The following is a 21,978-nucleotide window of genomic DNA, read 5'->3' as shown; positions in this document are numbered from 1 at the left end:
GTGTCCACTCCGACTCCCTTCGGCAGCAGCTCCTGAAAGTCAAACAGTTGATCCTCTCAGTTGCTATCGAGACATGCGTTATCCATGAGCATGCTAAGAATCGTTACTCCCACATCAGGGCGGCAGAAACTGCAAAACTGGCCTCCCACAAGGCGGAACGAGTGCAGGCCATTGTTCAAATGCAGGACCTGAGCATCGAGGAGAGATGTCGCTTTGTGCGCTTTTCCCAGGTCCCTGCGCATGTGCGCCATGTTCGAGTGGACGACGAGGCCGAAAACACGACTGCACAGGTGCGTACGTCGACCGACTGTACTGCGAATGCGCGATGGCGCACGGAATGCCCTGTCGTCGGCGTCATGACATCTCCGAATTGTGGCTCCACCCACTTAAAGCAGAAATGTCCGGCAAAAGGACGCCGGTGTCTGCAGTGTGGCAAGCTTGGCCACTGTGCAGCCCTTTGCAGGTCTGCTCCACCGCTCAGCAGCCAGCGATCCCAGCTGCGGCGCAGAAGTGTCCGCTCAATACAACAAGGCATGCCAGATTCCGATCCCGACAGCCCAACAGACCCTGATGCTGAGTGCGTCAGGTCCCCATACCGGGTGGGCATCATAACTACACATGCGCTGCCTTCCACCACAACGGCGAAAGGCCTTTCAATCCTCGGTGTGGATCGACGAGTGCTGTGCTGTCCGCACAATTAATGAAATGAAAACGAAATGAAATGAAATGAGACAAGGCTTGCATCCGATTTAAACTTCACACAGGCGCATCAGCCAACCTCATCTCAAAATCCGGCCTCGACACCATCCGCAGCATTCTTCCACCGGCCTGCCAGTTCCTTGACTACAATGGCAATGCCATAGCTGCCAGTGGTTCCTGTCAACTAGGGGTATCCAACAAGGCGATCAAGGCAACACTGTGGTTTGAAATCGTCGGGCCTGACAGAGCGTCCCTGCTCGGTGCTCGAGCCGGCAAGCTCCTGAACCTGGTTCAGCGAGTCCACACCACGTCATCATCACCGGCGGCGGCCTAGCCTGATGGAAACTTGCAAGCCTATTTCTATTCTCACTCACACCAAACGGAAACAAGTCGCTATTTGTGAGCAGCACACCTGCCTTCTTCTTTATTCGTAGCAAAGTTTTGCTTTCTGTCTGATCCGCTCCTTGTTTTTCAGCTAACCACAGTACAGTCTGTGAACTTGTCTGTGAGAGCAGCACGGGAAGCAACTGTGGAGAGAGATGGCAGTCGCCAGAATGCAACTCTCCAAATGGATACATCACGTCGTTCAGATCTTAGACTTTCAAAACTTTCGTGTGAGGAACAGGTAGAGCGGGAATTCGGACCTTGTTGGTTAGAGCAAACTGCTCAATGCAGTAATGAGAAGCTCCTTAAGCACCAGCGGTTTGGACAAGGATGGCACTCAGACACAGGACTCTGGGGTTCAAAAGTAGGAAAAGCATATCTTGTTTGAAATGAAATAAAGATGAAGACAGACTTTAAGTCGATTTGTGCACGGATATTAGCTTTGGTGTCAACGCATCAGGATGGCCGAGCGGTCTAAGGCGCTGCGTTCAGGTCGCAGTCTCTTCTGGGGGCGTGAGTTCGAATCCCACTCCTGATATTGCCTTTTACTCCACGAGGTTAAATTTCTCCAGCAAGATTTTCAACCTCAGGAAGATCCAATACCTCCCTTTCAGTGGAAAAGCGCTGGTCTCAGGACCTGAGATTCCTGCTTAAATATGCACAGCAAGACACCACCGGCAGAAGCCCAGTTCATGACTCGATAATCTGCTTCAGTGACTCTGGTTGAGGAATTAATATTGATCCCAAGAGAAGGGTAAAATTCGTCTTCTCTTGTAAATAGTCTGGCAGGTTGGATTGTTCACATCCGTCCAAGAGGGGAAGTTGGGAACTCGGTTTCTATTGTGATTCATTGCTCGATAAAGCTTTATTTCCTTATTGTCCCCCTGTGAGTTATTACTGGATATCGTTATATATCTATATTGCCACTCAGTGGGGTACTGCTGGATAACGTTTCCCGAGCAGCTTTGACTAAGGGTCACCTGGACACGAAACGTCAGCTCATTTCTCTCCCTCCAGATGCTGTCAGATCTGCTGAGACCTTAAAGCATTTTATCTGTGGTTCCTATGTGTGAGCTTTACAATGTTGTAATGTGTCATGCTGTCTCTTTCATTCTTGGGACTAATGTCGGGATGAGACTGCAAGGAAGTTTCTGATAGGTATTTGCTGCAAAGCAAACAGGAACGTGTGTTATGTTTACTTTTGGCGTGAGGGAGAATGTAAATAGCAGAGAATACCCTCGATTCCTCGACCTCGGGCTAAGAGCCCTGCACGCTTCCGCTGCGCACTCTGCTCCTTAAACCAGGAGCTACAACATTACTGCCCTGCGGTAACCACACAATTATTCACTTCCTCATTTTTTTCTTTCAACCAGAACAGACGTTTGAGCACACTGATACTGGAGGCATAGTTTAGATACTTTACTTTCGTGCTGAATGGTTGTTCTGTGAAGGTGATGTGATTTCTTCTCTGACGTTGTTCTGATGGGAAAGTGTGGAGTGTCTGGAATCACCTTTATAAAATGAAGTTCGGGGCGGCAGTTTCATCTCTCTGGGAACATTGATCACGCTGTTACAGACTTCCTCAAACTTTGCCTCAAGTCCGACCACAAAAATAATGAGCTATGAGCAGAGTGGCGCAGCGGAAGCGTGCTGGGCCCATAACCCAGAGGTGGATGGATCGAAACCATCCTCTGCTATCCATATTCTCAATCACACCAAACGAAAACGAGTTGCTATTTGTCAGCATCACATCTGCCTTTCTCTTTATTCGGATCAAAGTTTTGCTTTCAGTCTGATCCGCTCTTTGACACCTGTTATTCAGGTTATTCAGGTTATTCACCGTACAGTCGAAGTGACTCAGTTGACTTCTCCCAGAACACTCTTCTGCCGCCTCTACTGGATGAACGTTCACCTGATTGGACAGTGGAGGGGTTCTTCGGCTACTTGTCTGAGAAAGCATCACCGGAAGCAGCTGTGGAAAGAGATTGCAGTTTCCAGAATGCAACTCTCCAATTGGATACTTCACGTCGCTCAGTTCGTAGACTTTCAATACCTTCGTCTGATGAACATGGAGAGCGGGAAATCGGACCTTGTTGATTAGAGCACACTGATCAATGCAGCAATGAAAAGCTCATTAACCACCAGCGGTTTGGCCAAGAATGGCACTCAGATACAGGACTCTTGCTGGGGTTCTAAATGAGGAAAAGCATATCTTGTTTGAAATGAAATAAAGATGAAGACAGACTCTAAGTCGATTTGTGCACGGATCTTAACTTCGCCGTCAACGCATCAGAATGGCCGAGTGGTCTAAGGCGCTGCGTTCAGGTTGCAGACTCTTCTGGAGGCATGTATTCGAATCCCACTCCTGATATTGCCTTTTCCTCCATGAGGTTAAATTTCTCCAGGAAGATTTTCAACTTCAGGAAGATCCAATAACCCCCTTTCAATGGAAAAGCGTTGGTCTCAGGACATGGGATTCCCGCTTAAATACGCACAGGAAGACCCCACCGGCAAAAGCCCAGCTCATGACTCGACAATCTGCTTCGGTGAGTCTGGTTGAGGAATTAATATTGATCCCAAGAGAAGGGTAAAATTCGTCTTCTCTTGTAAACAGTCTGGCAGGTTGGATTGTTCACATCCGTCCAAGAGGGGAAGTTGGGACTCGGTTTCTATTGTGATTCATTGCTCGATAAAGCTTTATTTCCTTATTTCCCCCTGTGAGTTATTACTGGATATCGTTCTATATCTATATTGCCCCTCTGTGGAGTACTGCTGGATAACGTTTCCCGAGCAGTTTTGACTAAGGGTCATCTGGACACGAAACGTCAGCTCATTTCTCTCCCTCCAGATGCTGTCAGATCTGCTGAGACTTTAAAGCATTTTCGCTGTGGTTCCCTATGTGTGAGCTTTACAATGTTGTAATGTGTCATGCTGTCTCTTTCATTCTTGGGACAATGTCGGGATGAGACTGCAAGAAGGTTTCTGATAGCTATTTGCTGCAAAGCAAACAGGAACGTGCGTTATGTTTACTTTTGGTGTGAGGGAGAATGCAAATAGCAGAGAATACCCTCGATTCCTCGACCCCGGGCTAATAGCCCAGCACGCTTCCGCTGCGGCACTCTGCTCCTTAAACCAGGAGCTACAACATTACTGCCCTGCGGTAGCCACACAACTATTCACTTCCTCATTTTTTTCTTTCAACAAGAACAGACGTTTGAGCACACTGATTCTGGTCAGCATAGTTCAGATACTTTACTTTCCTGCGGAATGGTTGTTCTGTGAAGGTGATGTGATTTCTTCTGTGACGTTGTTCTGATGGGAAAGTGGGGAGTGACTGGAATAATCTTCATAGAATGAAGTTCGGGGCGGCAGATCCGCCTCTCTGGGAACATTGATCACGCTGTTAGAGATTTCTTCAAACTTTGCCTCGAGTCCGACCACGGAAAGAATGAGCCACGATCCGTGTGGAGAAGCGGGAGTGTTCTGTGACCATAACCCAGAGATCGATGGATCGAAACTATCCTCTGCTATTCATATTCTCAATCATACCAAACGGAAACAAGTTGCTATTTGTCAGCAGCACATCTGCCTTTTTCTTTATTAGTATCAAAGTTTTGCTTTCAGTCTTATCCACTCGTTCACACCTGTTCTTCAGCTAACCACAGTACAGTCGAGGTGACTAAGTTGATTTCTTCCAGAACACTCTTCTGCCGCCTCTACTGGATGAACGTTCACCTGATTGGACACTGGAGGGGTTCTTCGGCTACTTGTCTGTGAAAGCAGCACCGGAAGCAGCTGTGGAGAGATATTGCAGTTGCCAGAATGCAACTCTCCAATTGGATAATTCACGTCCTCAGATCTTAGACTTTCAATACCTTCGTCTGAGGAACAGGTAGAGCGGGAATTCAGACCTTGTTGATTCGAGCAAACTGATCAATGCAGCAATGAGAAGCTCCTTGACCACCAGTGGTTTGGACAAGGATGGCACTCAGATACAGGACTCTGGCTGGGGTTCAAAAGTAGGGAAAGCATGTCTTGTTTGAAATGTAATAAAGATGAAGACAGACTTTAAGTCGATTTGTGCACGGATCTTATTTTCTGCGTCAGCGCATCAGGATGGCCGAGCGGTCTATGGCACTGCGTTCAGGTCGCAGTCTCTTCTGGAGGCGTGGGTTCGAATCCCACTCCTGATATTGTCTTTTCCTCCACGAGGTTAAATTTCTCCAGCAAGATTTTCAACCTCAGGTAAATCCAATACCTCCCTTTCAATGGAAAAGCGTTGGTCTCAGTCCATGAGATTCCCGCTTAAATACGCACAGCAAGACCCCACCGGCAAAAGCCCAGCTCATGACTCGACAATCTGCTTCGGTGAGTCTGGTTGAGGAATTCATATTGATCCAAAGAGAAGGGTAAAATTCATCTTCTCTTGTAAATAGTCTGGCAGGTTGGATTGTTCACATCCGTCCAAAAGGGGACGTTGGGAACTCGGCTTCTATTGTGATTCATTGCTCGATAAAGCTTCATTTCCTTATTGGCCCCCTGTGAGTTATTACTGGATATCGCTATATATCTATATTGCCCCTCTGTGGGGTACTACTGGATAATGCTTCCCGTGCAGTTTTGACTAAGGGTCACCTGGACACGAAACGTCAGCACATTTCTCTCCCTCCAGATGCTGTCAGATCGGCTGAGACTTTAAAGCATTTTCTCTGTGGTTCCCTAAGTGTGAGCATTACAATGTTGTAATGTGTCATGCTGTCTCTTTCATTCTTGGGACTAATGTCGGGATGAGACTGCAAGAAAGTTTCTGATAGCTATTTGCTGCAAAGCAAACAGGAACGTGCGTTATGTTTACTTTTGGTTTGAGGGAGAATGTAAATAGCAGAGAATACCCTCGATTCCGCGACCTCGGACTAATAGCCCTGCACGCTTCCGCTGCGCACTCTGCTCCTTAAACCAGGAGCTACAACATTACTGCCCTGCGGTAACCACACAATTATTCACTTCCTCATTTTTTTCTTTCAACCAGAACAGACGTTTGAGCACACTGATTCTGGTCAGCACAGTTCAGATACTTTACTTTCCTGCGGGATGGTTGTTCTGTGAAGGTGATGTGATTTCTTCTGTGACGTTGTTCTGATGGGAAAGTGGGGAGTGACTGGAATCACCTTTATAAAATGAAGTTCGGGGCAGCAGTTTCATCTCTCTGGGAACATTGATCACGCAGTTACAGACTTCCTCAAACTTTGCCTCAAGTCCGACCACAAAAATACCTTCGTCTGAGGAACAGGTAGAGCGGGATATCGGACCTTGCTGATTCGAGCAAACTGAGCAATGCAGCAATGAGATGCTCCTTAACCACCAGCGGTTTGGACAAGGATGGCACTCAGCTGCAGGACTCTGGCTGGGGTTGAAAAGTAGGAAAAGCATATCTTGTTTGAAATGAAATAACGATTAAGACAGACTTTAAGTCGATTTGTGCACGGATCTTAGTTTTGGCGTCAATGCATCAGGATGGCCGAGCGGTCTAATGCGCTGCGTTCAGGTCGCAGTCTCTTCTGGAGGCGTGGGTTCGAATCCCACTCCTGATATTGCCTTATACTCCACAAGGTTAAATTTCTCCAGCAAGATTTTCAACCTCAGGAAGATCCAATACCTCCCATTCAATGGAAAAGTGTTGGTCTCAGGACATGCGATTCCTGCTTAAGTACGCTCAGCAATACCCTTCAGGCAGAAGCCCATGTAACGACTCGATAATCTGCTTCATGACTCTGGTTGAGGAATTCAAATGGATCACAGTACTCCGGCTAAAATTAATCTTCTTTTGTTGTACATCGTCTGGCTGGTTGGGTTGTTCACATCCGTCCGAGACGGGAAGTTGGGAACAAGGTTTCTATTGTGATGTATTTCTCGTTAATACTTTCTTAACGTTTTGCCCCAGCTGTGAGGTATTACTGGATATCGTTATATCTCTACATTGCCCCTCTGTGTGGTACAACTGGATGACGTTCGCAGTCCAGCTTTGACAAAGGGTCTCCTGGACTCGAAACATTAGCTCTTTTCTCTCCCTACAGATGCTGGGAGACTTGCTGAGATTTTAAAGCATTTTCTCTGTGGTTCCCTATTTGTGACATTTACAATGTTGTAATTTGTCATGCTGTCTCCTTCATTCCTGGGACTAATGTCGGGATGAGACTACAATAGAGATTCTGACTACAATAGAAATTTGCTGCAAAGCAAACAGGATCGTGCGTTATGTTTACTTTTGGCGTGAGGAAGAATGTATATTTTGCTTTCGTGCTGCATGGTTGTTCTGTGAAGGTAATGTGATTTCTTCTGTGACGTTGTTCTGATGGGAAAGTGGGGAGTGACTGGCATCACTTTTACAGAAAGAAGTTCGGGGCGGAAGTTTCACCTCCCTGGGAACGTTGATCAAGCTGTTACCGAATACTTCAAACTTTGCCTTAAGTCCGACCGCGAATAGCTCAACCACGAGCGGACTGGCGCAGCGGGAGCGTGGTGGGCCCATAGCCCAGCAGTCGATGGACCAAAACCATCGTCTGCTATTTGTATTCTCACTCACACCAAAAGCAAACAAGTCGCTATCACCCAGCAGCACATCTGCCTTTTTCTTTATTAGTATCAACATTTTCCTTTCAGTATGATCTGCTCCTTGACACCTGTTCTTCAGCTACCCACAGTATAGTCGAGGTGACTAAGTTGACTTCTCCCAGAATTCCCTTCTGCCGCCTCTACTGGATTAACTTTCACCTGTTTTGACACTGGAGGGGTTCTTCGGCTGTGAAAGCAGCACCGGAAGCAGCTGTGGAGAGAGATTCCAGTCGCCAGGATGCATCTCTCCGATTGGATACTTCACGTCGCTCAGATCTTCGTCTCTCAATACCTTCGTGTGAGGAACAGTTTATAATGAAAAAATATATCATTTGAACCATGAATGTGAACCTGGAAAAGACTGAGATTTGAAATGAAATGGAAAGGTCCCACAAAGGGTTAACAGTCGCAGCTTGTTTAAAACACAGATAGCTTCGCAGGCGTTAAAGAAAACAGATATGGACAAATCAACCTGGTTTTAAAGTTAAAAGACATTCAATCAATTTAAAATCTTAAGTTATATAAACGGGAACAGTATTTCACACTTCCTGAGAGGTGCATTATTTTACTGAGCAATTAAAAAAGGAACAACCAGGATCTTAGGTTTAAATTGGGGGAGAAGGTTAAGCGGGAAACCTTGCTGACGCCACTTAAATATGAGACAACTGCTTTCCAGCTAAGAAACACATGAGGTGCACGTTAATCCCATAATTTACACATTTTTGACGTTAAAAATCTTTTAGCAAATAATCAGGTCATAGAGTATAGGTCCAAGCCAGATAAGGTTAGAAATATAGGGGGCGACCTGCCGTTGACACCAGCTGACCAGTGGAAGTGCAGAGGCGAACTGCTTCGTTGGACACGAGTTCATATCCAGTATTGAGACTGAGAAAAAACATCACGAAAGACAGATATCAGGAAAGTTGCTGTCGAAGCAACAAATAAATGTATTACCTGCCAAACAAAAGTATTACATGTCAAGCAGAATAAGCTAGTTCAACGACAGGGAGATTGCATTAGCTCCAGTCAGCAAGCAACAGTTACATTTCAATAAATGCCATGTAGAAACTAAGGCTGCGCAAAGGGTTATATAATACCTAATAATTCAGCAGCCAGCTCTCATAGCTGCCCTCGGTCATGGGAAGGACTGAACACGGAAGCCGAGCAGAACAGCGAATCCATCAGGAAAAAAACAAAAGTTACAGGAGAAAATTGTCAAGGCAGACTTGAAGGTCTAACAACTGACCAGGAAGATGCAAAGAAAAGATCTTATTACTTTTCTGTAAAAACAGTGATTACATCTTTTAATTTGAAATTAAAACTAACTTAAATTGATAACCTGAAAGAGTGTTTATTAGAAAGTTTTCTTCATCTACTTAGAAAAGCCGGACCCGTGAGTGAAGCACCTGAGTGGAAAGTAAACAGAATCTTCTCTGAAGACATGGGTTATGCCGTGGGATAACATGAAACACTGGTTTGACCCGAATAGCGCCCACCTAAGTCTGTATAGGAGTCAGGGAGTGAGAATCCCTGTTCATCATTTAGAACATCTTGACCCTTTTCTGGTACAGGGGGAATTCTAAGAATAGTGGTGAGGTTTTAACTTCATGGCGCGCAAATTGGAGGCCGAGAATATTAGAAGTTTCTGGGTAAAGCGAGGCTAGAATATTAGAAGTTTCTAGTTAAGCAGGTGGAGGTTTGAATATTAGAAGTTTCTAACCTAAAAGGGAATGGAATATTAGACGTTTCTAGTTCCCAAATAATTGTTAGAATATTAAAAGTTTCTAACCGGCACAAAGGCTAGAATATTAGACGTTTCTAGTCTATGTGTAAGGCGAACTTTACCTGCCGAGTTTAATGCGGAAAGTCATGTGTGATTGACTTTTGGAAGGATATTCTGTGCATGGGGGGGGGGGGGGGGGGGCGCACGACGACACATAAAACTCAGTTGGGTGCGAGCGTCAGAAGACTAGAAGATACTGACCCTGAGTAAAAGTCTGCAAGACATCTTAGTAAAGGTCCTGGGATTCTTGCATCCATTACTGGTAGAAGGAGGACAAACATAAATCTTCCTTGGAGTCAAGCAGATTGTGAGGGAAAGCCGAGAGAAATAGGGACGCCGAGAAAACTTTAGAGACCAAGATCAATCGACCTTTAACTAAAACAAGAAGATAGTGCCTCCGTACCCCTGGCTAGGTCCCAGATAGGGTGCATATCCTGAATGTCGGAGTGCACCTGAAAGGGACAACCAGGAACAGAAATTTAGAAGTCGAGAAAATGGCAATTAGGGTAATCCTCTTGCTCTGAAACACGGTCAAGAGAGATGAAGCAACGGGGCGAGAGTAGGGGGCGAGAGTGGAAGAGATTAAAATACGCAAAAAAAAACTCCTGGATAAGAGAGTCTTATCAGAACGGAGGGCTCTCAATTTTTGTTAGAGTACCTAAAACCCGATTGAATAGACATCCAAGGTCTCGGTGGATAAATGAGCGTGTGTGTGTGTTTAATAAGGATTTGTGAATTTCCCTTTGGTGTTTCAAGTTTTTTAAATGTTGTATTTTGCAAAACCGAGTTTCACATCAATTAGAAGTTATAAACGGCAGGTAGAAATGTGACCAATATTATGAGGTAGTAAATCAGTATGTTCAGAACTAAATTGGTCACAGCATAAACACAAAAAGAAGTTTTACTCGGGAGCAGACAGAGCTCTGTGCAGGAAAGTACTTTGAAACTAACCCGTTGAAATTGACACGGCACAGCTCCAGCAGGTTCCTAGTGCCCGAAGACTCAAAAGATAGTCAGGAGCAGGAAAAATTATGTTTAGAATGTTAAATACATGGTAGAAGGAGCTTTAGGGAATAAAGATATTAGACCAGAAGTTAGATTAGGAGAAGTACTTTCAGTATCAGGAAATGAGAATCTGATGGCAGGGAAATATTTAATAAAATTCGATGCAGGAAAAATTGCGATATCAAATACCAATCGATAGCACAGAGGCAGTTTGGGTGAAGCTACCAACTAAAACCAGGTAAAAGGTAAAGAAAAGATCGTTCAGAATTTGGGTGAACATATAGTTGAATTAGAGGAGCATGGCGTCTGGAGCAAAAAGAATTGTATCAGAACTAAAACATCTGACCCAGCTAAATAATAACCAAGGGATTATGATAATCCATAGGCAACCTTTCGGCAGTAACGAAGAAACGTAATCAGCAAGGATTGTATGTGGGATGGTATGATAATGACAAAATGGCATGACTGCAGAGAAAACCTAGCTAACGACGATGTAATTCTGAAAGGATGTGCAGGATTGTGGAGAAGTGACAAACTAATTGTCCCAATTAGTGAGGGATTATATAGTTCAAAAGATGTTGGGATGACCCGGGGACATAAAATTAGCATAACAGTGTTCAGAGACTGTATCACCGCAATGGTGCCATGCCAGTAGGCAGACCATACCCCCCCAAACCGGTTGGACAAGGAAAAAAGGAATGTTGTACGAAATTAATGATTGACCCGGGCTATGGATTTGGAAAAAATATGAACCAAAACTTTCCCGATACAGTGAAGGGAGTTCTGTGGATAAATTGAAAACCCCAGACAATGGACAGGCTTTAGAGGAAAGGAATGTTTGGTTATGAGTGTCAGGGAAATACTGCACTCACTAGTATTATGTGATGAAGTAGAGTGGGATGACAGTGAACCTGTTAGCAGCATTGATAGGACAGATGATGAAGTTAAAATGTCATGTTCAGAACTTACCTTTCATAAAACTCCTGTCATAATCAGAAATAAAGAAATTGAAATGAAGGCAGTAGCAATATCCGAAATGTATCAGGGTAAGTTTCAACCAGATTGGACCACTGAGCGAGCAAAAGAGGAGGAGTTTGAGATGCTTCGAATCTCTCTCAGGGATGCAATGATAGAAGGAGAAGGCTTAACCGGCCTTAATTGTATGATGTACATATATGAGCAAAAACCCAGCCAGCAAAAAAAACAAAAAGAAACTTATGGTAGCAAAGGACATCCGAAAGTCCTGGAGAGGGCACTTCTGGAGTATCCGAACAAGAATAGAAGATACAAATGAACAAATAGGGCCCTCTCCAACCTTGGCCTGTTCGTTTGATTTTTCAGATGGATAGAATGATACAGACACATTTGTTTGGAAGGAGAAATAGGACTACAATCAAGAGGAAAATAAGGATCAGGTTCAAAGAAGGAATGGAAGAAGCTAGGATTAGAAGTAAGCTAGATTGCTTAAAATGGGGGGCAACAATGTTAATGGGGATGACCGTGATTAGTTTCGGAATATTAGTATTCTAATTGCATGAGGGAAATCAGGTGAAGTAATGGGACATGGAAAAATAGATACCAGCTTCAATCAGATAAAACACAGAATAAAAATAAGAATAAGCAAATGTTTAAATATAACAGAAGAAATCATTAATTTCCAAGACATCCAGGAGATAGGGCTCAACAGCAGTATTTTAGAATCAAGCAACAGTGTCAGTAACAAAATGTTCAGTAGAATGTTGGGAGCACTTCCAAGCAGCCTGGAATACGTACTAAAATTATCAGATCTGTGAAAGATTTTTAGACAGTATTCGGGAAAACTAATGATACTAACGGGGACCCCGAGAAAGGGCAAGTTAAGATAAGTAATGCGTTGCAAAACAAAACCACAAGTAGGAATAATTTGGGAAACGATTTCATAGACGTGGGCTTAAAAATTAAAGAAACATTTCAAACAGCAATTAAAATTATAGCAAGTCCATTTAAATGGTTTTGGACTATGTTAACCTTTGTTCAAAACAATTGGTACTTGTTTCTATCAATTGCGGGAGGGGTAATTGCCGCAGCAGTGCTGTGGAAATTGGGAAATTTTAAATTATGTCAAAACCTATGTTGCAAATGTTGAAATAAAATTGCTCAACGGAAAGAGAGAAAAATGATACAATTGGTTACATATTTGAGGAACGTAAATGCCAAAGCCAGGAAGAAATCTTTTCGAGTTAGGAATAAACCGAAGTATCAAATGATTACTGAGCAGTGAAACCTTCGGTCACACATCTCTGACTGGACATGTGGCCTGGAGACCAGCTGATGGATGATCTGAGTTCTCCACGGGACGTGTACTACATGATGGATTTTTTAAGGGTCGCGACAGACAGCAGCGACTGACGAGGAACCCCCACAGTTTACGAGACAATAGTATTAAGACATTTTTGTTTGTTTGAGCTTGATGTTGCGGTGGGAAATTTACAACCAATGTATTAAACGAAGTTCCCTTGAGGCATTATGATAGTTATTAAAAAGAAATGTCGTGCATCTTATTAAGAATTGTTATGTATGTATGAAAAATAATTTGACATGGCTTGAGATAACAGATGCCAAATGACAAGGAACAAATGCTGGACTTTGGTAGTTGATTTTAGTTAGAGGGAGACTAACAGCACTAAACTACAACAGGCGGCAGATAGCTGGGCAATAGAAGAATTGGAACTAGGATAGCATTGGATGCTGTCAAAAGCATGAATTATTCTAAAGAACAAGTGACATCTACAGATACAATTGACATGCTTAGAACTAAACGCAACAGCACAGAATCTGACAGAGTTAATTTGAACTTGAGACAGGAGCACAACTTGACACACAGAACATCGGAATTCAATTGCATAAATATATTTATTGCGGACTCGGCAATTCTTCTGGCTGAGCGGGAGCCGTGCGACAAGGACACTTTCATTCAGAAGCATATTAAATTGGAGTAAAATAACAGAAGCTTAGTACGACTTTTTTTACAAACAGTTTATCAAACAAATGCCAGGTACCAAAAGGACTCAGGCAGTGAGCGGCGGTGGTACAGTGGTGAGCATAGCTGCCTTCTAAGCAGTTCAACCGAGATTGAATGCCGGCCATCGCAGTAAAAATGTAACCGTAAGCTTTTGCGCGACATTGTGGGTTTCAAAGTGAAGAAGAGAAACAGTTTCTAACTGTGGCGTTTTACGCTGATATCTACTTGAGGTGTATAAACTGCAAAACGGTCAGGATCAAGTATATGTGGCGATAATGCTTCCACTTTTGCGGCATTCTCAAACCAGAGTTCTTAAGCTTAGAATAAGAGATAGCAAATTTAAAAAACATTTGAGGAAAAACTACTTGTCCGATCGCAGTAATAGTTGTAACGGATGTGTTTGCGCGACATTGTGAGTTTCAAACTGAGGAAGACTGGCCAACAGTTTCTCATTCAGAATTTATGCGCAATTCTGTAATTGAGGTGTATAAGATGTCAAACGGTATGGATAAAGTAAACGTGGAGTTGGTGCTTCCTCTTGTGGGGCATTCTAAATTGCGAGGTCATAATCTTACAATAAGAGATCTCAAATTTAAAAAAGATTTGAGGAAAAATATGCTTTTCCCAAAACATAGAACAATACAGCACAGAACAGGACCTTCGGCCCACGATGTTGTACCGAACCTTTGTCCTAAATTAATCATAGAATTTACAGCGTAGAAGGAGGCCATTCGGCCCATTGAGTCTGCACCGGCTCTTGGAAAGAGCACCCTACCCAAAGTCAACACCTCCACCCAACATTCAGGGCAATTTTGGACACTAAGTGCAATTTACCATGGCCAATCCACCTAACCTGCACATCTTTGGACTGTGGGAGGAAACCGGAGCACCCGGAGGAAACCCACGCACACACCGGGAGGATGTGTAGACTCCACACAAACAGTAAACGAAGCCGGAATCGAACCTGGAACCCTGGAGCTGTGAAGCAATTGCGCTCTCCACAATGCTACCGTGCTGCCCTTAAGAACAAATAAATCTACACTATATCATTTTACCGTAATCCATGTACCTATCCAATAGCTGCTTGAAGGTCCCTAATGTTTCCGACTCAACTACTTCCACAGGCACTGCATTCCATGCCCCCACTACTCTCTGGGTAAAGAACCTACCTCTGACATCCCCCCCCCCCCCCCATATCTTCCACCATTCACCTGAAATTTATGTCCCCTTGTAATGGTTTGTTCCACCCGGGAAAACTATCTCTGACGGTCTACTCTATCTATTCCCCTGATCATCTTATAAACCTCTATCAAGTTGCCCCTCATCCTTCTCCGTTCTCATGGGAAAAGGCCTAGCACCCTCAAACTTTCCTCGTAAGACCGACTCTCTATTCCAGGCAACATCCTGGTAAATCTCCTTTGCACCTTTTCCAAAGCTTCCACATCCTTCCTAAAATGAGGCGACCAGAACTGTACACAGCACTCCCAATGTGGCCTTACCAAAGTTCTGTACAGCTGCATCATCACCTCACGGCTTTAAATTCAATCCCTCTGGTAATGAACGCTAGCGCACAATAGACCTTCTTCACAGCTCTATCCACTTGAGTGGCAACTTTCAAAGATGTATGAACATAGACCCCAAGATCTCTCTTCTCCTCCACATTGCCAAGAACTCTACCGTTAACCCTGTATTCCGCATTCATATTTGTCCTTCCAAAATGGACAACCTCACACTTTTCAGGATTAAGCTCCATCTGCCACTTCTCAGCCCAGCTCTGCATCCTATCTATGTCTCGTTGCAGCCGACAACAGCCCTCCTTACTATCCACAACTCCACGAACCTTCGTATCGTCGGCAAGTTTACTGACCCACCCTTCAACTCCCTCATCCAATTCATTAATGAAAATCGCCAGCAGCAGAGGACCCAGAACTGATCCCTGCGGTACGCCACTGGTAACTGGGGTCCAGGCTGAATATGTGCCATCGACCACCACTCTCTGACTTCTATCGCTTAGCCAGTTTGTTATCCAACTGGCCAAATTTCCCACTATCCCATGCCTCCTTACTTTCTGCATACGCCTACCATGGGGAACCTTATCAAATGCCTTCCTCAAATCCACGTACACTACATCCACTGCTTTACCTTCATGGACATGATTGGTCACCTCCTCAAAGAATTCAATAAGACTTTTAAGGCAAGACCTACAAATCCGTGCTGACTATCGCTAATCAAGCAGTGTCTTTCCAGGTGCTCAGAAATCCTATCCTTCAGTACCCTTTCCATGACTTTCCCTAACACCAAAGTAAGACTAACTGGCCTGTAATTCAAAGGGCTTTCCCTAGTATCTTTTTTGAACAGGGGCACGACATTCGCCACTCTCCAATCCCCTGGTACCATCCCTGTTGACAGTGAGGACGAAAAGATCATTGCCAACGGCTCTGCAATTTCATCTCTTGCTTCCCATAGAATCCTTGGATATATTCCGTCAGGCCCGGGGGACTTGTCTATCCTCAAGTTTTTCAAAATGCCCAACACATCTTCCTTCCTAACAAGTATTTCCTCGAGCTTCCCAGTCTGTTTCACACTGTCCTCTCCAACAATATGGCCCCTCTCATTTGTAAAGACAGAAGAAAAGTACTCGTTCAAGACCTCCCCTATCTCTTCAGACTCAATACACAATCTCCCGCTCCTGTCCTTGATCGAACCTACCCTCGCTCTAGTCATTCTCATATTTCTCACATATGTGTAAAAGGCCTTGGGGTTTTCCTTGATCCTACCCACCAAAGATTGTTCATGCCCTCTCTTAGCTCTCCTAATCCCTTTCTTCGGTTCCCTCCTGGCTATCTTGTATCCCTCCAACGCCCTGTCTGTACCTTGTTTCCTCAGCCTTACATAAGTCTCCTTTTTCCTCTTAACAAGACATTCAATCTCTCTTGTCAACCATGGTTCCCTCACTCGACCATCTCTTCCCTGTCTGACATGGACATACATATCAAGGACACGTAATACCTGTTCCTTGAACAAGTTCCACATTTCACTTGTGTCCTTCCCTGACAGCCTATGTTCCCAACTTATGCACTTCAATTCTTGTCTGACAACATCGTATTTACCCTTCCCCCAATTGTAAACCTTGCCCTGTTGCACGCACCTATCCCTCTCCATTACTAAAGTGAAAGTCACAGAATTGTGGCCACTATCTCCAAAATTCTCCCCCACTAACAAATCTATCACTTGCCCTGGTTCACTACCAAGTACTAAATCCAATATTGCCCCTCCTCTAATCGGACGATCTACATACTGTGTTAGAAAAGCTTCCTGGACACGCTGCACAAACACCACCCCATCCAAACTATTTTGATCTAAAGAGTTTCCACTCAATGTTTGGGAAGTTAAAGTCACCCATGACTTCTACCCTGTGACTTCTGCACCTTTCCAAAATCTGTTTCCCAATCTGTTCCTCCACATATCTGCGACTATTGGAGGGGCCTGTAGAAAACTCCTAACAAGGTGACTGCTCCTTTCCTATTTCTGACTTCAACCCATACTACCTCAGTAGGCTGATACTCCTCGGACTGCCTTTCTGCAGCTGTTATATTATCTCTAATTGACAATGCCACCCCCCCCCCCACCTCTTTTACCACCCTCCCTAATCTTATTGAAACATCTATAACCAGGGACCTCCAACAACCATTTCTGTCCCTGTTCTATCCAAGTCTCCGTGATGGCCACCACATCGTAGTCCCAAGTTCCGATCCATGCCATATGTTCACCCGCCTTATTCCTGATGCTTCTTGCGTTGAAGTATACACACTTCAAGCCATCTCCATGCCTGCAAGTAATCTCCTTTGTCAGTGTTCCCTTCCCCACTGTCTCATTACACGCTTTGGCGTCCTGAATATCGGCTACTTTATTTGCTGGACTACAAATCCAGTTCCCATTCCCCTGCCAAATTAGTTTAAACCCTCCCGAAGAGTACTAGAAAACCTCCCTCCCAGGATATTGGTGCCCCTCTGGTTCAGATGCAACCCGTCCTGCTTGTACAGGTCCCACCTTCCCCAGAATGCACTCCAATTATCCATGTACCTGAAGCCCTCCCTCCTACAGCATTCCTGCAGCCACATGTTCAGCTGCACTCTCTCCCTATTCCTAGCCTCGCTATCACGTGGCACCGGCAACAAACCCGAGATGGCAACTCTGTCTGTCCTGGTTTTTAACTTCCAGCCTATCTCCCTAAACTCATTTATTACCTCCACACCCCTTTTCCTACCTACGTCGTTGGTACCAATGTTTACCACGACTTCTGGCTGCTCCCCCTCCCCCTTAAGGATCCTGAAGACACGATCCGAGACATCCTTGCCCCTGTCACCCGGGAGGCAACATACCTTCCGGGAGTCTCGCTCGCGACCTCAGAATCTCCTATCTATTCCCCTAACCATTGAATCTCCTACAACTATTGCTTTTCTATTCTCCCCCCTTCCCTTCTGAGCCCCAGAGCTAGACTCAGTGCCAGAGACCTGGCCGCTAGGGCCTTCCCCCGGTAGGTCATCCCCCACAACAGCGTCGAAAACGGGATACGTATTTTGAAGGGGAACGGCCACGAGGGATCCCTGCACTGTCTGCCTCCTCCCTCCCCCACCCCCGCACCTGACTCTAACCCAGCTATTCTTGTCTTGTACCTTGGGTGTGGTTACCTCCCTGTAACTCTGCTTTATCGCCCCCTCTGCCTCCCGGATGATCCGAAGTTCATCCAGCTTCATTTCCAGTTCCCTAACACGGTCTTTGAGGAGCTGGAGTTGGGTGCACTTCCCGCTGGTCTAGTCAGCGCGGACAGCGGTGGTATCCCTCACCACCCACATCCTACAGGAGGAGCATGCAACTGGCCTAGCCTCCATCCCCTCTTACCTTGCAGAATATAGCTGCCCTGTGGACCAACTGGATCTCCGCCCTCCGACACTGCTCCCAGTCAGCTGCACTCTCTGTAAACTCCTGGCTCTCTTCTCACTCTTTGCGGAAATGGAGGAAACAAAATGCAAGCAGCACCTTACTCCCTCCTCACTTTACTCCGCCAGTCACCAAACTCTCACTATAGCACTCAAATGCACCAAATTAAGCACTCCCTCAGTCACCAAACTCTCACTATAGCACTCAAATGCAGGAAATTCAGCACTCTCTCAGTCACCAAGCTCTCACTATAGCACTCAAATGCACCAAATTCAGCACTCAGTGCAAACACAGCCTGCACTGTAGGGGATCACTTTTATACTGTGAATCTAGCCTCTAAAGACTTGTGATTCGGGCAGCACGGTAGCATAGTGGTTAGCATAATTGCTCCACAGCTCCAGGGTCCCAGGTTTGATTCCCGGCTTGGCTCACTGTCTGTGCGGAGTCTGCACGTTCTCCCCGTGTGTGCGTGGGATTCCACCGGGTGCTCCGGTTTCCTCCCACAGTCCAAAGATGTGCAGGTTAGACGGGTTGTCCATGTTAAATTGCCCTTAGTGTCCAAAAATTGGCCTTAGGGTTGGTTGAATGGGGTTACTGGGTTATGGGGATTGGGTGGTGTGGGCCTCGGTAGGGTGCTCTTTCCAAGCGCCGGTGCAGAGTCGATGGGCCGAATGGCCTCCTTCTGCACTGTAAATTCTATGATCTATGATTCTGTGGAATTCGCTACCCCAGATTGCGATGGATGCAGGGACAGTGAATACATTTAAGGAGGAGTTAGAGAGATTTTTGTTGGTAATGAGTGGAAGGGTTATGGAGAACGGGTGGAGTTGAGGCCAGTATGGGATCAGCCAAGATCTCATGGAACGTGTTATGCTCAGGAGGCTAAATTGTCTTCTCCCGCTCCTAGGTCATGTGTTATAGTGAGGACGTGTTCTTGCTGAGATCAATCGCCCTCTTCATCTGTAACATTGCAGGTAACAGATGAGGAACACATCATCCGTGATAGAATGGCGGGGCAGACTCGATGGGTCTAATGGCTTAATTCTGCTCCTATATTTTATGAACTTATATTTTGTGCGACTTCGTGAGTTTCAAATTGAGGGGAAGGAACATTTTCCAACTCAGAATCTATGCGCAATTAGGGCAGAGAGTGAAAAGTAACTTTCTCAGCTTTTTATTATTTGGCTTCACCATGGACAGTGTTCGACTATTCACCGCCCGCCAAGCCCTTAAACAAAAGCTAAAAATCACAGCCTTTTTTCTATATCCTCATGAAGTGGACGAAACAGAGATACAACAGACACGTTAGAGACAAGAATGGGATTTGAAACCACGTGTGCAGAGTACAATGGATTATTGTGCCTTACCTTAACCACGTGATACAACCCCTTTAGTTCATGGAACTTTAATATCTGATCTTGTCACAGACAAGTAGCCGAAGCACCCCACCAATGTACAATCAGGAGGACGTTCATCCACGAGAGGTGGCAGAAGTTAATAATGGGAGAAGTGAACCCGGTAACCTCGATTGCACAGTAGGGAGCCGCAGAAGAAGTGGTGGCAATGTGGGGTTAAGCCCCAAACACGTCTGCCTCCGTTCGTCCCTCCTGTAACCCAACTCGATGCAAGTGGCCTGACAACTTGGAATAGTTTGTCACATCAGTGATTGCAGATCCATCGTGGAAAAATGAATCCCACTTCCGTGAAACAATGGGCGAAAAATCGACGGGGATGGGATTCGAACCCACGTGTGCAGAGCACAATGGATTAGCAGTCCATCGCCTTAACCACTCGGCCACCTCGTCGCACAAATCTTTGCGTCAATACGTCTTAATTCGTTTTGCATCCATGAACTGATGGAAATTATTTGCCTCTTTCTATTCAACCAGGTATTCGATGGGGGAAATGCAGCGATGGTGGTATAGTGGTGAGCATCGCTGCTTTTGAAACGGTTGACTCCGGTTCGATCCCCGGCCAGCGCGGTAATAGTTGAATCGGATGTTTTTGCGCGACATCCTGAGTTTCAAACTGAGGAAGACTGGTCAACTGTTTCTCATTCAGAATTTATGCGGATTATCTAAGTGAGGTGTTTAAGATGCGAAAAGGTGTAGATATTGTAGACGTGGAGTTGATGTTACCTGTTGTGGGGCAGTCTAAAACGAGAGGTCATCATCTTAAAATATGAGGAGGCAAATTTAAAAAAGAAAAACTACTTCTCCCAAAGGGTTGTAATTCTGTGGAATTCACTTCCTGAGAGTGTGGTGGATGCAGGGACAGTGAGAAAGTTAAGGAGGACTTAGAGAGACTTTTATTGGTAATGAGTTGAATGGTTCTGGAGAACGGGCAGGACGGTGGTGTTGAGGCCATTATGTTTGATCAGGCAAGATCACATGGAACGTTTTACGCCCAAGAGGCTAAATTGCATATCCCAGCTCCAATGTTATGTGTTCTCGGGAGGAGGTGTTCTGGCTGATATCTCAATCGATCTCTTGTTCCGTAACATTTCAGGTAGCAGATGATGAACATTTCAGTCATGATCGAATGGCGGGCAGACTCGATGGGTCGAATGGCGTAATACTGCTCATCTATCTGATGAATCTATCGTTTGCGCGGCTTCATGGCTTTCAAACTGAGGGAAAGAAATAGTTTCCAACTCAGAATGTGTGCGCAATTATGGGGGGAGTGAATTAAGTAACTTTCTCGTCATTTTCTAAAGTGGTTTCAATATGGAAAGTTTTCGATTATTCACAACCCCAAGCCCCAAACACTAAAAATCACAGCATTTTTCCGTCACCCTCATGAAGTGGATCAAACAGAGACACAACAGATACGTTACAGAAGAGGATTGGATTCGAACTCACGTGCGCAGAGCACAAAGGTTTCTTGTGCATCCCCTTAAACACGTGGTACAACTCCTTTACTTCATGGAACTTTAATATCTGACCTTCTCACAGACAAGTGACCGAAGCAACCCTCCAGTACACAAACAGGAGGATGTTCATCCAGGAGAGGTGGCAGAAGGTAATTATGGGAGAAGTCAACCCGGTACCCTCGACTGTACTGTGGGTAGCCGAAGAAGAACTGGTGTCAAAGAGCGGTTAAACCCCAAACACGTCTGCCTCCGTTCCACCGTCCTCTAACCCAACTCGATGCAATCTGGCCTGACATCTTGGAATAGATTGTCACATCAGTGATTGCATATCCATCTTGGAAAAAGGAGGCCTACTTCCGAGAAAAGTGGATTTAAAATCTACGAGCATGGAATTCGAACACACATCCGTAGAGCACAATAGATTAGCAGCACAGCGCCTTAACCACTCGGCCACCTCAACCGACAAGTGCATGCGTCGAAACGTCTTAATTCGTTCTGCATCCATGAACTGATGGAAAATATCCGCCCAGAGTCCAAAGATGTGCAGGTTAGGTGGATTGGCCATGATAAATTGCTCTTAGTGTCCAATATTGCCCTTAGTGTTGGGTGGGGTTAGTGGGTTATGGGGATAGGGTGGGGGTGTTGACGTTGGGTAGGATGCTCTTTCCAAGAGCCGGTGCA

The 21,978-nt window shown here is 45.2% G+C and overlaps 5 non-coding genes across 5 annotated transcripts; 4 read left to right on the top strand and 1 right to left on the bottom strand.

Moving 5' to 3' along the window:
- The first annotated feature begins 1,538 nt into the window (after positions 1 to 1,538).
- On the top strand, positions 1,539 to 1,621 carry trnal-cag (transfer RNA leucine (anticodon CAG)). The gene has a single exon. It is a non-coding gene; the product is annotated as a tRNA-Leu (tRNA).
- A 1,087-nt stretch (positions 1,622 to 2,708) lies between these two features.
- trnam-cau (transfer RNA methionine (anticodon CAU)) lies at positions 2,709 to 2,780 on the top strand. Its single transcript has one exon. It is a non-coding gene; the product is annotated as a tRNA-Met (tRNA).
- A 2,413-nt stretch (positions 2,781 to 5,193) lies between these two features.
- trnal-cag (transfer RNA leucine (anticodon CAG)) lies at positions 5,194 to 5,276 on the top strand. The gene has a single exon. It is a non-coding gene; the product is annotated as a tRNA-Leu (tRNA).
- A 1,315-nt stretch (positions 5,277 to 6,591) lies between these two features.
- trnal-cag (transfer RNA leucine (anticodon CAG)) lies at positions 6,592 to 6,674 on the top strand. The gene has a single exon. It is a non-coding gene; the product is annotated as a tRNA-Leu (tRNA).
- A 13,474-nt stretch (positions 6,675 to 20,148) lies between these two features.
- trnas-gcu (transfer RNA serine (anticodon GCU)) lies at positions 20,149 to 20,230 on the bottom strand. Its single transcript has one exon. It is a non-coding gene; the product is annotated as a tRNA-Ser (tRNA).
- Positions 20,231 to 21,978: the final 1,748 nt, after the last annotated feature.

The sequence above is a fragment of the Scyliorhinus torazame genome, chromosome 24, assembly GCF_047496885.1.
Source record: "Scyliorhinus torazame isolate Kashiwa2021f chromosome 24, sScyTor2.1, whole genome shotgun sequence".
Taxonomy (NCBI): domain Eukaryota; kingdom Metazoa; phylum Chordata; class Chondrichthyes; order Carcharhiniformes; family Scyliorhinidae; genus Scyliorhinus; species Scyliorhinus torazame.
The sequence above is the reverse complement of the archived record's forward strand: the minus strand, read 5'-3'. Positions and strand labels throughout refer to the sequence as shown.